Raw genomic sequence first — 18,910 nt, forward strand, 5'->3', positions numbered from 1 at the left:
TTGTCTTTGGCTACTAAGCACCAGACAAAGTAAGATTAATCCTCTTTAAGGAGAAAAAAAAAAAAAAAACCAGGAAAAAATGTGCTTTTGAAGCTATTATCAGCCAACATGCATATTTTTCCCAAACTCTTGCATTATGCAAGCTCAAAAAATATTATAGTATCTAATGTTTCCTAACATGAATGGGCTGTGTTTAATGCATTAAATTATCAGAGTAACAAGATAGCAAAATTAATTTTTTTCTTCAGTAACTTACATACTGCTAGGTATTTTAAATCTATCACGCATATGATTTATTCTGAATTCATGTTTTTAGTGCTTTATGCAGACAATAATTGTCTCAGATCCTCCAAAGCACAAATTCAAAACCAATAGTAAGTTAGGATCTTTATTGACCTGAAATTATACCCTAATTGACAAGCCAGTTAAGCATGTGTTTAAATCCATCTTTTTACAGCAAATCATTTCATCTTAACTTTTGGCAAAAATTCAAAGTTAAACATAAATGTAGGTAATGAGTCTTCAAGCATATTATTTAGTGCTTCTGTAAGTAGGTTAATTAAGCCCTGGTAATGAACAAGACCATCCTGATAGTAAATATTTAATTTCAAATCAACCATTCCTATGGTTTGAACATTTTTTTTTTCTTTTTGTTGTTTCCTTTTGCATGTGTACATTTGATGACAGTATTAGAACCTAGGCATGGAAAAAAATTCACATCTTATACTTCCTCTTTTGATTGGGATTTTTTTTTTTCCTCCTAGACGGTAATTCCCAGAGGATTCACAGGCTCTCAGCTGAGATCAGCATGTGATGCTGCCTTGAAAATGAGGGCTCTGGTCTCAGAGTAGAGTCCCCAGCACTGGCTCTCTGCTGAGTGAAGTCTCAGAAACTGTGATTGGAAATATGATTATATTTACAGATCTGCTACTAGGTCTTAATTCAGTACAGGGGTAAAAGAGCTTACTAAACACAATGTGAATGGGAGCAAGTATTTGTCATAAAAAAAAAAATGAAAAAGGAATACCAAAGGGACAAAGATGAAGAAGCAGCCATTTTTCCGTTTCAATTTATTAATGTTACAACTCTTCAGAGGGCAGTATACGTATCACCAAGCACTGGTTCAGAAATGTAATACTGATTGCTAGGAAACAAACTCTCCATGTGGGTGTGATCTGATATCTAACCGATGTGTTTGTAGTTTCAAAGTTTGACAGGGTCTAGCTCACGAAAAAGATTTTGGTGCATGCTTCACTTTTGTTGAGGAGGGATGAGACTTTGCGGGGGCGGGGGGGGGGGGCAGTTCCAGTAATACTGCAAAGGTTCAGAAATGACCTATAAAAACATTTCTATGTACAGCAGATCTGATATGAGCGGGAGAATCAGGACAGTGCAGCTGTTTTGGGGTTTTAGACTTGGAAGAGATTAGGATATGATTTGGATAAGGTCAACAAATACTGACAAAGTGACAAAGCAAAAAGATCTCTGAAAGTAGACTGCTGTTTTGTATCAGAAAACAGTACTTGATGGAAGGAAGTTGAAGACTATTTTAAACCAAGGACAGGATGCCCAGGTAGTACCCGAGTACCCTGTGCTCAGACACAGGGTAGTTTAACTGTTGGAGTAATTCATCTAAGGATATGTTGAATTCTCCATCTCTGGAAATCAAAGACTGGAAACCTTTTGAAAACTAGGTAAAATCTGAATCGTAGCCTTGACGTAGAAATGCAGACAATAGTTGTCTCAGATCCTCCAAAGCACAAGTTCAAAATCAATAGTAAGTAAACTAGTCAAAGTTATTTAGCCTGTGCTATGGAGGGTGCTGGAGAAAATGATCAGCTGACACAGTCTTTAAAAATGGTTAATCTGAATTGCTACTTTACATCATGGTTTGGCTTTATTAACATATAAACTATCAGACTATCATCAGGAATTATTTTATATTAGCCTTTTTTATGGTACAGTTTCTCCTTTTTTCCCCCCCATAACATCATGTTCTGGTCATGTTAATTTTTGCTTTATAATCATGAAGAAATAAGAAATGTATTTTTAATTCATTTGTTTTATTTAAGTAAAAGCATCTGCTCATAGTTCATGGGAGTTAGGTCTCTAAACAAGAATGTTCTGATTCCTGATATGACAGTTCAGAGGCTGAAATCTGATTTACACCTACTAGGAATCCAGCCCAGTGGTAACATGCTCTCACCTGGCAACTCAACAGCTGAGAACCACCATAGACAAATGAGCCAAAATATGGTCAGGTAGGTCATTTCCCTTGAGAAGCAGTGCACTGAAACTTCATACTTTCTTCACTCTACATATTTTTTCATAATAAGATATTACTTGTACTCTTTTGACAGACACCTCCAAAATTGCTGTTTGTGTTAAGTATAATAAATTCTATCCAACTCATAGTGCTCTAGCACCTGTCACTAGGTCACTAAAAAAATCCTTAGGAGAGCATTTTGTATGTGAGAGAAGTTGGGATCTATCACAGACCAAGCAACCAAATGAAAATAAAATGTGTGACTTAAGCAAAGTGTTAACATGAGGATTTCAAAATACCATAGTTATCTCCTTTATTGATTCCAGGCATGGGAAACAGACATACTGACCTTGCAGGATGATCCTTTCAACTCTAGTGGAAGCTAAATTCCAGTGTAAAATACATCCTAATTTTAGAAATGAATTTTAAAATCCATCTTCTTAGGAACAACACTGCTGTGACTGACCTTGAAATATTTGCCTCTTTATAAACTTACTCTGAAACATCCTGCCACTTCTTTTTTTTCCAGTCCCTGGAGCTGAGATATATCATCGTTAGTTTTCAGCATTATTATTTGTTCTGCAGAGTGAACTTACCGTGTAATTATATCTACCAGTACCAGTAACTACCACCAGCTATAACCCAAACAGGACTACTGGGTAAGATAGCCCTTTGCAGAAGCCTCCTTCAGTTATTCTTGTGTTAAATCACACTGTGTCACTTCCAAAAATACCCCACAACGAATTGCGTGCTGCATCCTAAGGGAAAGGGAACTCAAAATCACAATGGTTTCTAGATAAAACAGAAATGATGGCACTATCATCTTTCCTTCAGAATCTTTCCAGGCTCCTGTGATCCTTGCAAAGATGTGACACATTGGTATGGTCTCTAGCAAGTGCTGATAACACCTTGCTTACGGTATAAAGATGCCACTGGGAAATATCAGAGATAAGCAGCAGTTAAACTCAGGCTGCTTATTTAAGGGTCACATGTGTTAGGTGCATAATCCACTGACATTTGGGCATAAGCCTTGCCTGCGATTACTGCATGAATGAGTAGTACATAAAAGGTAGGATTCCCAGGTTTGTCTATATTACCAACCAGTGCAGTGCAAAAAAAAAAAAGAAAAGATTCACGGTTGGATTTGATACAATCCATTACAGCTCTCGAATCGCATGTCTGCATTGCGTGTGTGCCAGCAAAGAGGCTCATGCAGGTTGCCAATCCTGGCCGCACACCCTGTGTCTCTGCCTGGCAGGTGATGGTGCGCCCACCTCACAACTGGGGCTCTCTTAATGGCAACCTGGCACATGGCTTCGGCCAACGGGGAAACTGCTTGAGCACATGCGGTGCCCTTGAGCCAGTACCCTGTGCTTTCTGGTATAAATGTGAGGCAAATTTACACCTGGAAAGGACCACTTGAGAACATCAAAATGCTAACACAGATACTCCAGCATACTCTAGCTGCTAGTCGTACTCATTCACTATCTCATACCAGCACTGGATTTTGGTAACATAAAGCATTCAGCAAGTAAAATGCTCATGTGAGAAGAACTGTTCTCCATGAATTTTTCTAGAGCTTCTTGAGCACTGGTGACACTGGAAGGCTCAGTGCATTTAGCATCTGAGTGCCATATAAAGCATTAAAGAGATACTGAGCAAAACAATTACTATCCACAGTCACACACCAGCACATGTACTGACAGCATACATTCCCTGTGGCAAGGACCTTGTGTACCTTTAAATTTTCTACCACACCAGATGCACACACGGTTCTTGATAATATTTAAATAACAACACAAGCAGTAGTTCTGCTTTGATTTTATATAAGGCACGCTTATTCCACCAGATATTTTCAGGGATGAGAAACTTATAAGAACTCTTGCTGTTCTGTGTGATAGCAGCAGGGTTTTGTTTGGTTATGTGTGCACGAATAGCCTGAGGAGTTCACAAATGTGTTTGATTTGCATTGAGTGAAGAACCTTAGAAACCGCTGTGATGAGCAATGAGAAGCACAAGTTAATACAGCAAGCAATCAGTTGGTGTGTAGCTCTCTTTCATTAATACAAAGACAACTTGTCTTTGAAAACTAGATGGTTTTATTTAGTTCTCATATGATGCCAAATCCATGAGCTGAGATCAGAGACAGACTGGAGACAAGAACATTTTGTTGATTGCAACCAAGAGCTGCCAGGTACACAGAATCCATCACTCATTCCAGGAAGGATTTTAACCATGGGGTTTTTGCAGCCAGCCCCACCTCCTGGTGCTCTGAAGACATCTTCTGCATACAGTCTGAGTTGCTTGATTTATATACAAACATCTGGAGAGCCTACACACTTCGCTTTGTCATTTCAGGACAAGGCATGGACAATCAGTTCTCCCAGTGGGAAATTAAAGATAACTCTAGCCTAGCCTCCAGAGTATTTATTCACGAGTATTTATTGACTGTCCTCTTTGGCCTTTCTGAGTCTGATGAATGATTAAATAGGGACCTCTATCACGTCCTTGGAAATGCTGATTGAAAATGGTGGATCAGCGATTATATTGAACATGGATAAAAAGTAGTCATATATCACTGGGGATTAATCTCTTTTGCAGGAAGGAGAGCATATTGATCAGAATCAGAATGCTTAAAGTTAGGTACACCTTAAATGACAGTATTGGCACCTAGACATGCATCAATAAGGCTATTTTAATGTGTCATATTATTCTGCCCAAATTATTTCATTGGCTTTTCTATCATCCTTCTAAAAACCTATCGATCTCTTATTTTCAGTTATTGTTGTTTTATGCCAGGATGTTCTTTGTTGCATTTGCAATGATGTTGTGGTTTTCTGATGCTGTTGAAATTTTACTGAGATTGTTATTTGTTAAGTTACAATCCCTAGGTGTAAATGTGTAGTGAATCTAATGGACTTCTTGCTTTCAGTCTCTGTGTCTCTAGGTCTCTGGTGCAGTTGTCAAAGTAGCCTTACTTGGAAGTTCCAGAATTATTCCTAAATTACAAAAAAATGCTAAAAAAAGAGTCAAAGACACTTCTTTCTAGTTTTAGAGCAATGAGAGAGGAAAAAAAAGTAATTTCATACTATTTTCTACATTCTTCTTTCCTTTTTTTGATCATTAACTTGCTTTCAAAGGTGAAGTCTTCACATTTTCTTTCTTATCACTCTGTGCTCTGGTTAACATCAAGAAAATGGTGAGAAAACATTGTTGTGCATAAGTTTCAAACAGCCATCAATGTTAACTAAGTGTAAATGCAGAGGGGCTATTTCTGTAGCTCATCACCTGCAACAGAAGACAAAGCAACTATAAACTATTGAAAAGGACATCACTCAATTTTGTACTGTGCATGTTCCCTTTCTTCAGAGTAAAAGGGCATACAAAAGTTATCAAAATTTCAGTCTCTGGAAAATGTCTCCAAGACTTCACACAGGAGCTGGAAAAGTGCTGAAACTTTCTGCTTTTACTGTATTAGCAGTATCTTCCGGCCACCAAAGGTCATTCATGGTAGAAACAGGGGCTGGATGAATAGACGTTTCATTGTTGTTCAATAGTTTATCTATTTATAGGCATATTTATAGACTTGACATAGGTAATAGATCCAGTTGGCATGGAATATACCATTCATTTTGTAACAAAAGCTAGCTTTTTTTTTTTCATGTTGGTTGGATGAAGAAGAACAGAACTGTTTTCTCATTTGGCTTGTTTCATTTGAAAGTCCCTTTGTAGATCAGTCTTCAAAGTAGTCATGTCCAGATCATTAAACGTACCCTGCAAATACCATTGTTAATACAATAGCCTGCTTGATTCCACAAAAAAAATCTTTTGCACATAGGCTACACTCCTCATTTTGTATACAAATATGTGAAGGGACTACATATTACTGACATTGCAGGAAAAGCTTGAAGAATGACTACTCTGGATTTGAAGAATCAAAAAACCTCAAGACTCACATTTTTAGGGTGAAAGGATGAGAAGGGTGGTTCACAGTTCACCATTCAGTACTCAGAGAACTAGGATCTTATGGGTTGTTTTTTTGTCACTGGGAAATTTGCAGCTAGTTGTAGCTATAAACTGCTGTTTATTAGGCTGATAGCACAACTGGCTTGCTAATTCTGCATCAGTTCAGACAGTAATCTGCACTGTGGCAGAATGGCAAGGAGCTGATATGACATGTATGATGTTATATCTTTCAGCAAACTAGAACTCTTTGGATGTGAATTAAGTTTCAGTGTCACTTACAATCTGTTCCAGAGCTGCTTTCTTTGAAGAAAAAAAAAAGGGTATTCACCCTTCTACCGTCTATGCCATGCAGCTGAATTCACATAGAATACTTCAGGTCATTTAAAAAAAGCATCTTGGCAATCAGGAACATATGCTCCTTAAATAGTCCATCAAAGTCAGAATGCTAATATAACTTGCTGTCTGCTGCTGCTGTTGTTTTTCCTGAAAATCACCCTTTCATGCAGACTCTGACAATTCTGATGAAATCAGAAGTACAGATCCTGTATCAAGTTCCATTTTAAGCCATGTTTCTTTAATCTGTAAAACAAGTCATAACATACTCTGAAGTACTGTCTTTTAAATTAAACATTTGCCAAGATGCTATACTAAGGTACTCCATGATGGTAAATGGATGAAATGAAATTCTCTAGGATTGCCTTTATAATAGGATAAATGGACTTGCATGTCATCACAAAGACCTTAATTTATTACATTTTGTATTGGATTCAGTCATAAACCATCAATTATTTACACTGTAGGTTATTTTTCCTTTGTTCTTTCTTGTTATCAGTGCCTCAACTCATTGAATATTTGTTGCTCACAATTTGTGACACTGTTGCAAATTTCTGGCCTTTTGCAAATATCCACATTGAATCAGCAGTTTCTGCTACGTGCTTTCAGGCTAGATCCTTCTCAGCACAGAAGTGGTATGGCAGTGTTTCTTTTTGTCTGTTGCACATCCTAAAGACTTCCCCCAATACAGCTGCACTCATTCCCCTAATCCAGCTATGCTTTCAGGTATTGTTACCTTTTCTCTTTGGATTTCTTTTATAAAGGCAGAAATTTTCTGTGGTCACCAGTGACTTCAAAGGGTCTGACACAGAGAAATTTTTATTGTCTCATTGCTTGTCTCCTAGTAGTTTGCACAGCAAGTTGTGCTTTGCCATTTATAATATCCAGAAAGCAGCTACCTTTTCCTTACCACTGTCATCATTATCTGTTGTCTACTAATTATAATCTCTTACCTTTTGTAATGGTTCCAAGCAAACAAGGCCATAAGCTAATAAGGGGCAGTCACTTTGCACGCTCATTGTTATTCATCTACACAGATTGCCGCAGGCTGTATGGTAGGACCTGCCTCCACAGCCAGATCTGGTCTCAGTCCGTCCTCACTGTGTGCTTCCTCTGGATGTGTCAGCAGCGGTGTGCCTGAACTATATGGCTTTGGCTCTCACTTGTTAGTGCATCCCTATGCTGACATAGCCCTACGGCTGCCAGTCCGATGGCAAAATGCCTGGGAAAGCAAAAAAAGAAGGACCATTATATTCAGCACCTTGATCTCCTTTGACCAGCCTTGTCTGGTGAATGCTCTGTACTCCTCAGCTGCAGTCTGACTTGTGTCACCAGCTGTCCTTCTCCTCAAAATATTATCAGTGTGGGAATACTACACAAGTGTAGCTATCACTGCTCTGTACAACTACATCAGGGTTTGCAGTCTATATATGCTCCTGCTTAGGCAGGTTCTGAAAGCTTCAGAGAAGTCTTACCAGAAGGTGTGGACCATGGACACTGGACTGTTTGCTATATACCTGGGCCACTGGCTTGGCAAAGAAGTCAAGAGCAGATTAGGATAATTCGTGTGATCTGGATGCAATTGAACTTGAGGGAAAGAATCCTATTGCATTAACCTTTGGATCAGCTCTCTGCCTAAGCCCAGCTGAAGAAATAATCACCAAAGCTTTTCTCTTGGCAAAATGTACTGAGGATCACTTGTTATGTTGCTATCCTCCGTAGATTTTGTTCAATAGGAACAAAATGCAGGCCGTTGAACTTGCCTTAGGGGAGAAGTCTGGGGATAGACTTCAGCCGTTTAGTCAGGAAGCGGATGGAAAGACCCATATTATCTGGTTAGTTCAGAGTGTGTGATAGTTTCTATCACATTAAGAGGTAGAATAAATATCACAGATTTTAAGGCTCAAAGAAGTTGTTTTGATCCCACTATCTAACCCTTCTTATAATTCAGGTGATATAGTCATCCATGTGTTTATCATGACAACTATTTCTTAAGCTGCACAGATGTGGATTTGGGATAAGAGGAGTGTAACTCATTCTCACCTTCATAACTGTATTATCAAAACGTCAGATGTGGCTGTCTTCCTCTGTTACATGAGGACTTCACTTACTAATGAAGGTTTTCTCTGCCTGTGGCTACCCAGTCCTGTGTTTCTCTTTATGTTCTTGTATATCTTTTCCATTTCTACAAATGGGGAGAAATCAAAATGCACAGTGACTGTATAAAATTTGCATACTATTCATACTGTAATTTCTCCAAAGGTGACATATTGTCAGCATGTGTAAGTTATTTATTTGCAAAAGGTGTGAGATGAGTTCCAGAGGAGTCTGCATTGCTAGGAAATAACTCCCTCTTCGAACACACACCAGCTGCTTCCCTTTTTCGCCAGGGTGTTTGCATCATGTCGCCACCTGACATCATTTGCCCTGGAGGCTCCAGGAAGGAATAGAAAGGTTGCCATGTTAATTAGAGGAGAGCGATAAAACCTGATGTTTTATTTATTTTCTTGAAGAGGGATTTGTGTGTCTTATCCTGTTTTATGGTAATATTTTTATGATGAATTTTTTGAAGTTTAGTTCAGAATCAGTTCCCCTGAGGAACAAGTGCTACAGCAAATTACAGAGGCCTCCAGTGCTTGAGATTTCTCATTAAAATTAACTCACCATTGACTGCAGCTAACAAACAGACATCACATCCTCAAGGACCCTAACTTAGCTCCTGATGATGACATAGGTAGAATTAGACATATACACTGTTTAAGCATTTATCTTTAATGACTGAGATGGAGGTCCATACTGTGATTAAAACCACTAGTTTAGGAACACTGCAAATACCTGGAGGTTGCAGCAAGTTATGCCAGGAAGGGAAGAGAGTTATCTAGGCCCATCTCACAGAGGTTCAAGATCTGAACGCCTTCATGGATCTTGGCCCATGGTGGTTCTTTTGCCTGGGAAGCATCAACACTTGGGCAAAATGGACTTTGGAGTAATCGGCTGTTGACAGAACTCATGGAGTATGTTGTTGCATTAACTACAAGGACTTCTCACATTCGAATGGGGTCAGGATAAGTCTGGGCGTAAGAGTGCCCCATGGCAATTAAATGAACACAGCTCTCCTCTTGGAACCGAGCTGGACTTGCACCCGTGGGTCCTAGAAAGCCAAGGAGTAAGGCAGATAAGAATAGTTGTGTTTTCTTTGGTCTCAGATTTGTTGTAGTTCAAGTTTAGGCTTCAGAGGGATAGACTAAGCTGTGACACATAATGAAACCTCTGTTGAAAATCAAAGTTTTTGTTCCTTTCTTGTGATCCAGAGGAATTAAGTGGTTAAAGACCAAAAGGCAAAGACCTGACTTTTATAGACATTTTGCTTTAAAGATCTATTTTGCGCAAATAACTTGACTGAACCAATCCACACTGCAGCCTTGGTATTTATATTATAATAGACCCTAAAAACTCCAACCATGCATGGGGTGTCATTTTTCTAGATACCGTGTATAATTCAATAAGAAGAGATAATTTCCAGAAGCATTTATAACCCAAAAGAAAGCTTAGGTGGGGGAAAAAAAAAAAGCCCAATAAGAGAAAGACCATTTAGTACATACTAACTTTAAGCACAGATTAAAATCAATTGCCATTCAGCAAACCACTTAAGCATTTGTCCCACTGAATTTAGCTCATCATCTACTTGGGGCAAAGACAATGTTTTACACTTGGGTAAACAGTTTACCTTAGCAGGATTCTGTTTCTTGATTGTGGCTACTTGAAGCAATTGCAATATGAATGACAACAATAATACTACTGAGTCTCATTAATTAGGATCACATACTGCCAAAAATACCTCTGAAAAACACCTTCCCTATTCCAGATTTTGTACAATTTATTGTGGTTTCTACTGAAAAACTTCTGGGTTTACCTTTGAGCTCTTTGCCCTGGCTGTGATTTTAATAAGAGGCTGTTTTTATGCTAATAGCATATTATTTACAATTTTTCAGTGTTTGTCTTATGCTGATTACATTAGCAGCTTGCCTTCTGTACTTGCAGTCTTACTGCTAATAATATTACAGATCATATAATGAAGTTAATAATGAAAGCAACTGTGTCACTTTCATTGTCTATACCTCCAGTGTACACAGATGAATAGAGGCTGCTGTGATAATTTTGGAAGGACTCAACAAGCCACCATGTGTGCGAGGCTTAACCCATCAGGTATGGGAGCTTTTTGCCATGGTCTAGCACTCTTCTCCAAGTCCATTGCTTGCTGAGAAAAAAAGGATTTTCACACTGTTTCCTAAGAGTCCATCTTTAGATTCTATTAAACCTATTATTTGGATAGAAGAAAACTAGTCAGTCCAAAGAAAATGGTACAAAGACACAGTTTTTGCTCTAATTGTCACAGATTTGAACAATATATTCTTGCCAAAAATTTAAATGCATCACTTTACAAAGCTGTTTATGCAGCATGTGAATTATTTGGGATAAGTTTCATTATGGTGATTAATATGCATGACACTGCATCACAATATGAAACCTATCAAGCCTGGATTGTTTGTTTTATTGTTGTTGTTGTTTTTTTTATGGTACACAATTTAAGAGCAAAACTACCCCCTCTCCATAAGATCTCAGTGTCTTCATAGGCTCAATCTCAGTTCATATTTCCGAGATGTGATCATGTTTTTGAAATGTTAATTTATATTCATAATACCTTTGTTACATACACTTCATAAGAGCAGTTGGGTTTATAATATACATGGAAACTAATTTTCTCATAGTTAGGCTTTTGAGCTTTGTACCAGATAGATACTATAGAGTTTCCTTGAAAGACCTTCAATTAACACTGGCTCAGGACACGCACCCACAGAGCTGTGACTCGGGTTTGCATCTGAACAGCCCTTACTTCAAATGAAAGGCAAATTGAATTGGAACTGCCTGGGTTTGCTTCTTTTTTCTCAAAGCCTTGTAGTGCTGGGAATTTTGCCAAAACTTTGCCCCTAATGCATATTTGCACCCTTTTGAGAAACTAGGAGGAATCCAGAGTATGATATAAAGCATAAAAGCTAGAGAGTTTCTGATTGGTTTAGGTTTCATTTTAAATGTTCCTATAAGTTTTGATGAAAAGCATCTCAATAGCACTATACTATGAAAAACTCCCTGTCAGTCTAACTTCCATAGATCTAACCTAGTTAGACTTCTATGAAGCTTGTCATATTTTACTATAAGAGAAATGATTAATTAAGATGAAAAAGAACAGAATTAGTAGAAGGCCCGTAAGGTGCATAAGAAACTGAAATACAACAAAGGAAAATATTAAGCTGAAGGGAGCTTTGTAGCTGAGATTCTCAAACCTCCATCTTGTTTTATGCTGTCTATCATGCTAGTCATTATGACTAGCATGATAAACAATGGTTTTGAAACATGCTAATATTTCAAAGGTAGAAAGGATGCCAATAAAGAAGGATCCAGGTACTATACAGAATTTACTGAGTGACCTTGAGGTCCTGGAGTAATGGAAACAGAAGGTCATGCATGCCAGAACTAATACAGAACATTGGGCACTGTCAATATTTAGCACTAGGAGGGAAGGAAAATAGCTTGGGTGTTTTGGTCAATCACGGTATGACTATATAACACCTATGTAAAAAAGCAAATATTACTTTACCGTGTCTCAGGCAAAGTGCTTGCAACAGAAATAGCAAGGTATTAACAACCCTATGTAAAGCCTGTATCGTTCTTATTTTTATTCCCTGTACATTTTTCTGCTCACCTATGTTAGAGAATGAGTTCAGACTGAAACAGGTGCAGAGAACAATCAAGGAACCGGAGACATCATATAGGAGAATGAAAGATTTTTTTCTTTTTTAACCTTATAAACTCAAGGCTATGACTGCTCTCTCCAAATTCCTCGGGAGAGAGAACCTGCAGGATGGGTATGAGATAAAGGGCAAAGCGGACAAGGAAAGAAGTATGTATAAATGAATTTAGGTTGGAAATCAGAGAAAAAACACCTCATTTTCAGAGCTATAATAGGGTATCCTATACTGAATGATGAGAAACCTGCCTATGTAAGCACAGATAAGCACACAGCTACATTAATGGAAGGAATCATATGAGGTGGCAACTGTTGACAGGACTTTGATAGCCTGTGATGGACCTGATGACTCAGCTGAATCCTGTCCAGCCTTACACATGCCTCTCTCCCTAGCTGAGTGTCATGTTGTGAATATGACTTGCTCTTGTGAACTTTCGTATTAGCAATCTATCCTACCATCAAAATGAGATGTGAAAAGGGATATTTCTACTACAGACTGATGCCTTGTAAAATTTTGTGCTTCAGAAGTAAACAGAAGAGATTGTTCTTGATGGGGAAAACTATAAGTTCCAGAGAAATCATAGGCATGTTTTTGTTTCTTTTGGTTTTGATTTTACCTTAGAAAAACCAGTCAAGTGAGTAGAGTTTTCTTAAAAAGAGAATAAACACCTAATTCTGATTTAGGCCAAAAGAAATTGAGGTTACTCAATACATGCATAGAAACAAGACAGCTGACACTGCCTTGTCTATAAATGATGCCCCAGGTTTCAGGACTGCTCCATAAGTCCCCAGGTGTCCAAATGGGGAAGATCACACTGCACAGCAGCAGGTATAAGAAGAAGTGGTGATTTGTGTTTCTTTTCTTCAATAGCACAGTTACACTCTGGCACACGTCCACCGATGTACAAGAAAGGTGAACTGTCAGGGTGTTGTGACTCAGTAGAAGTATCTAGTGTCAAATCTTGTAAGACTAAATAACACAGAATGTATTAGAGGCTAATAAACAGCCATTAACCACCCAGAATTCAGATTTACCAATTACCACACTGTTCTAGGCCATGGACCTGCTCGCTGTGGCTGACAACATCGCATTAATGAATCTCAAGTCTTAACCTCCTTGAATTCATGAATAACAATTTGACTTCGTGTAACTTGATTACTATGAAATGGAAACTTCAGTTGAGTCTAAACATTGGTTATGAGGTTGAGATGAGAGAAAGACAACCCTACTCCATCACTGGTAATTTAAACTCATATAAAACCGAGCACCTGTCACAGTGATAAATGGGTTTACTTGTTATCTCGCTGTCGGTATCATTTCCCAGTCAGATTCCTATCAAACACCCAGACAACACTGTGGAAACCAAGGTACAATTGTCTTCATTTTATTTCTCTTCCAGAGAAATGGGTAAAGGTCACAAGATGCTTATAAATGTGATTGATTTCATTTTCTTTGAGTCATTCCCAGAACACAGATTAATTTACTTGTATATGCAAACATAAGGTTTTTATAGTCATCACAGAAGAGAGAGCTGCTCATTGTTTACTGACTCCAAGCTTAAGCCACAACCACCTCAAATCAAGAGGTGTCCCAATGGGTTACATCTTTCAAGGTCCATTTCACTGTGTATGGTTAAGAGAAATCAATTTTTTAATCTGTTTTACTTTAGATCAGTGCTTCAAAATTTTGAGGGTGTCCTCAGCCTGAGGAATGAGGCTGAAAGTATAACATGAACAAGCTCCTTCCTTACAACTCCAGTGTATCTTGCTTCCAGTCGTGTCATATTTTTTTCTAGACTAGAATTTTTTTTTAGTTCTTTTTTAGTTTAAATCTTTTGGTTTCAGGCCCTGCTGTGTATCAGAAGCAAAAAAGATGTAGGAAGATCAAGAAAGAAGGAAAGAAAAAAACCCCAATATTTAAAAACATTAAACTTGGAAGAATTGTCTGTCCTGCATTAAACAAGACGTCTGAATAGACAATCACCTTGGCCATTTCTGAATGTAGAAGCTATGCACAAACTGTCACTTGGTATCAGTATGAATGAAGAGAACTGTCTCATACTGAGCTATCTGACAGGTTTAGGATTAGCTCTATAATACTGCGAAGGATTTTTATTCTTTTACAGCTTCTGTGCCATACATCCAACATGACCATAGTGAACTTTCATTCTCTCTTGCTGGACTGTGGTCTTAAAATATAAATTTGAATGCTCATTAATTTTATTAGCAGTCACACAGAATAGCTTGTGAACATGGAGTGAACCCTCCAGAGATTAGAATAATACTGCTGCTTTCTTTTAAGATGTAGCTGAAGAAGGAGGTGGTAATGGTGATTTTCTCTCTTTAATAGAAAACTTGAAATAAACAGAAGACTCAGATTCTTTCAGTCTCTACCTGTTGCTTTTCCATATTTCCTCTCTCCCTAGAGTGATACAAGTAGTAGACTATAGGTTGGCCTTTCCCTTTTGAAGCTGTCTCCATGTAGAGGAAAACATTTATATTACTTGATCATGCAACAGGAGGTGAGAGAGAGAGAAGGATTTTGCCTGACAATTAACAGGTCTCTCCTTTTGTGAGAAAGGATGTCTGCTTTTAGAAGGTGCTTTAACAATTGGTTCTGTATTTTAGCTGGTGGTAAAAGAAATAACAATCCTGGAGAAGGGAGTAGAAGGACCCTTTTTAAAAGGGGCAACAGGGTGGTTCGTACATTGATCATAAAGTAATCCAATAATGAGGTCCTCAGGACAGCCTCCTATGGAAGGGCAGAGCCCAAGGCTGGTGAATCGCAGCCAAGCCTCAGTGCTCTCTGCCATTGCCTTCCAGCAACAGACACAGCATTTCTGCTGTAGTCTGTGCAAGCAGGAGGCAAATGCAGCACCAAAAAGTCAGAAGTGGAGATGGGGAAGTGATGAGATAATAACACAATAATTGTCAAAATGTTTCACTGTAGCATTTCTCTGAGATGTGAAGTTGAGTCATGTCAGACATAGCAGAGAATTGAAGCCATTTCTTGAGTGAACTCTCATCTGCCAAGTCTCTGTGTATCCAGGGCAAGTACGTGATACTTCCTCCTCCAGTTAAGTTTGGAAAGCAAGGAATGAGGTGTGCTAAGCTCTTTGAAAAAAAGATCGGGTAAGCCAACATTTCAGGAGCATGTTTCAGGCTTCAGTCTGACACGAAGGGGGATGAAAGATGGCTTTTTCTTCCCTCATATTGCCTACTGATTAGGTCCAAGATGTTCCTCTTCAACATGCTCTCTGCTTTCGATCCCGCCTGAGCATCTGAATTTTCCTTCAGTTCTGTGCAAGGGTTCAAATCCAGGTTCCTACTAGTTAGCTATTATAGCACTTCTCATTAGGTCATTAGTGAAATCCTTTACTTTATTAAGACCTGTGTGATATATGTCGTTGCGTAAGTCAACACAAATAATAAAATCCTTATGCTTCTTATCTGTTTCCTCAGGTTACCCTTTTTCTTGTATCAATGTCCAGGCAAGACAGTCCATTATAACCATGACTCTTTGAGATGCAAAAATGGAACTTAGCTGGAAATGTGTGAAGTTTTGCTTTTATTTAAGTTGAATGTCATCCTTTCTTTGAAGAAGACAAAGAAGACAAGGAAGGAAAGTACAATTTATCCACTGTATTGACATTTGGGTTTGGAAAGTACAAAAATACATGAGCTGCACATACTATTAATATTAATAATGTTAAAAAAAATCCTCTCACAAGGGCTTTGTGTTAATCTTACATGATTCAGCTGCTGGCTGCATAATGAAGATCTTACATATTTAATAAGCAAATTGAAGTAGGCCCAAATGATTGAACAACATAGCACTGTAAAAAGAAATGGGGGGGCGGGGAATCCTTGTCAGATGAGTTGGCTTAAAACAACCTGATCTACTGACATTTTTATGTCTCCTATCAAATGTCATTGTGAATTGAAAGTAGAATGTCTGAAAAAAGAAGCAGCAAGTTTCTAGATAACCTGATGAATGTAAGTCCATTGTTTCCATGAAATCATATTAAAAAGGTCATCGCTCTAAGTATGAAAATACCATGGCAGTTGCTCTATTGCTCTTTCAATTTGGAAAAAGCACTTGAATGTCATCAAAGAGACAGCTGATATTCTATAATTAAAAGTAGATTTTGATTTACAATGGGGAAGATGATAAGAATGGATCCTTGCATACTGCCGATGTAGACATGCAGCTTATTCGGGAATAAAAGAAACTCCCTGAAGGATGAAGGGAAATATGATTAAATTAAAATGTCTGGGGTATGAAATTGTGTATGTATGTGAAAGGAACTAAAAATTTCCCCCTTCTTGTGGTGCTCTACAAGTAACTCCTTTGGGTAAAGCCTTTGCCATAGCAACAGATAAAACCTTTATGAGGTGCAAAGTTTTGCTAAGAAAATGAAGGTTTTCTATTCCAGTTGAGTTGATGTCTTGAAATGAAATTAAGTCTGGCATGAGTATTTTGTGAATTATCATCAGTTTAAAGATGCATTTTTTAAGACTATAACAACAAAGACTCTGGAGTGCTTTTAGGGAGTAAGATGCACATGAATGCTGCATCTTCCTGCTGGAGATGAAAAGCAGAAATCAGAACCTAAATGAACAGTGACTTCATTTACCCTTTACTCTGCCCGCTGTCCTGTCGTCTGTTCTTTCTCTTCCATGTCTCATCATTTTTGTTATCTGCATTGCTATCTTCCCTTTTAGCCTCCCCATGATGTCTTGTATGTTCTACATTTTTCACAAATAGTTAGATGGAAGCATTGGGATAGATCTTGGCCTTAGGGTGTAACTTTTCTTCCTACTTCTGCTGGCTCAGTTCTTTGCTTTGCATTACATCCCTTCCTACCTCTCACTGTATTCTCTGTTTCTTCTATGAAAATCAGAGATCCAGGCCTTCTCTCATCCCTTGTCCTTGATTTTATTTTTCAGTCACCAACAGCTCTCCATGGCACCTGCTCCTTCAATAGGCTTTTGCTTCCATTCATGGTGAGGCTCTCAATGACTTTTTTGGAGGATTTCAGCTCTTCCATATTCTCAATGGTGCCTCTGTGGATAGACTAAAACTGAAATTTTCTCATTCTGTGCATTCTTATGAAGGCTCCTAAAAGCAGAGCTACAAAGGTCTTTGTTATGTCATTGTCCTCTTCACTGAAGGGCCCCAGCTCTTCAAAAGATACAGGCAACTATCTCAGAGGATTAGGGTGAGTCATAAGAGGATCCTCTGATTGTCTAACAGTCCTGTGTGAGTTTCTTGGCATTTGTACTCTTGGAATTTAAACTGTGTCAGTTATACCTGCAGATGGAACTTTTCCTCAAACTACGTCAAAAAACACTTTCTGTTTTCATCTTGCCTTTTTGACTTTACCATCAGGAACATCAGTTTGTGAATGGAAATGCTCTGTGCTGCAAATCGCTGAACACTTAAACAATCGCCTCCTCCCCTTTCCAGGTTTCGTACCCTGGGCTGCGTAGTTATTTCTCCTCTTTTACTCCTTTTTTATTCCTCCTTGTATGAGGGATCTGTCCTGACATTGTGGAACTGGGACTGCAAGATTAGAATGACAATGTGTGAAATGGAAACCTCTGTCTATCACTTTGCAATCAGCACTCTGCAATGCTCTTTCCTGGCTGCTATCAAATCTCTGAGTTACGCTTTTATCAGCTGGTTTGCTTTTATTTTTATTTTTTCATCAACTCGGTCCTTGAGTGCTTTTTGAAAGCTGGCAGGTCAGCTGATCTGTCTCTCCCTTGTCTCTGTCTTGAACACAAATGCTCAAGGTCTCAGAAGTGTGGGACTAAAGAAGGCATTGAAATGGGGCTCAGAAGTCCAGGTCGTGCCTTTGCGCTGTGTTGGCAGTGGGTTGTGTTCTGTACCAAGGAGCCTTCCCATTCACTGTCTGTGGGAACAAATGAACTCTGGGGAAAGCAAGGCAAAATGTGGCACCAGTTGGGGATCATCTCATCACCCCACTCCTCACCATTGCCTTGTGACCGAGGCCGAAAATGCAGCGCTATCCTGTCCTTAAACTGGTTTGTGGGAGGTTTAGACTGACATGCAAATGGAGTCATAACACAGGAAGGAGAGCTCACCTAAAAAGTAAAATAAAATCACAAAAATAAAAAAGGAAGTTCTCAAAAAAAATTTTCAGCCATTCCAACTCAAGACATTTCTTCCTTGCAGGTGCCAAAATATTCTATACTTTACACTCTCTTTTCTGAAAAATTTGAGGTCTGTGATTAAACTTACCTTTCAGAGTAATTTTGGTATTAAAGTAACTATTCTACTGCCTCTGGCACTTCATTCAAGGAGAGGAAGTAGAAAAGAAAGTGAAAACAAAATCAATTAAACAAGGAAAAATCAGTCTTTTCTTTAGAAAGCCAATTTTTTTATTAATCGTCACATGAATTATTTTCCTCTGGCTGGCGTGTAACAGTGGGGAAGGTAAGGATGTTGATTCCTGGCTCTTTTTATCCTTCCAGTTCAGTGCAGACAAATGCAATTAGTTAGTTACCCTGCT

The sequence above is a fragment of the Gymnogyps californianus genome, chromosome 7 (assembly GCF_018139145.2).
Source record: "Gymnogyps californianus isolate 813 chromosome 7, ASM1813914v2, whole genome shotgun sequence".
Lineage (NCBI taxonomy): Eukaryota > Metazoa > Chordata > Aves > Accipitriformes > Cathartidae > Gymnogyps > Gymnogyps californianus.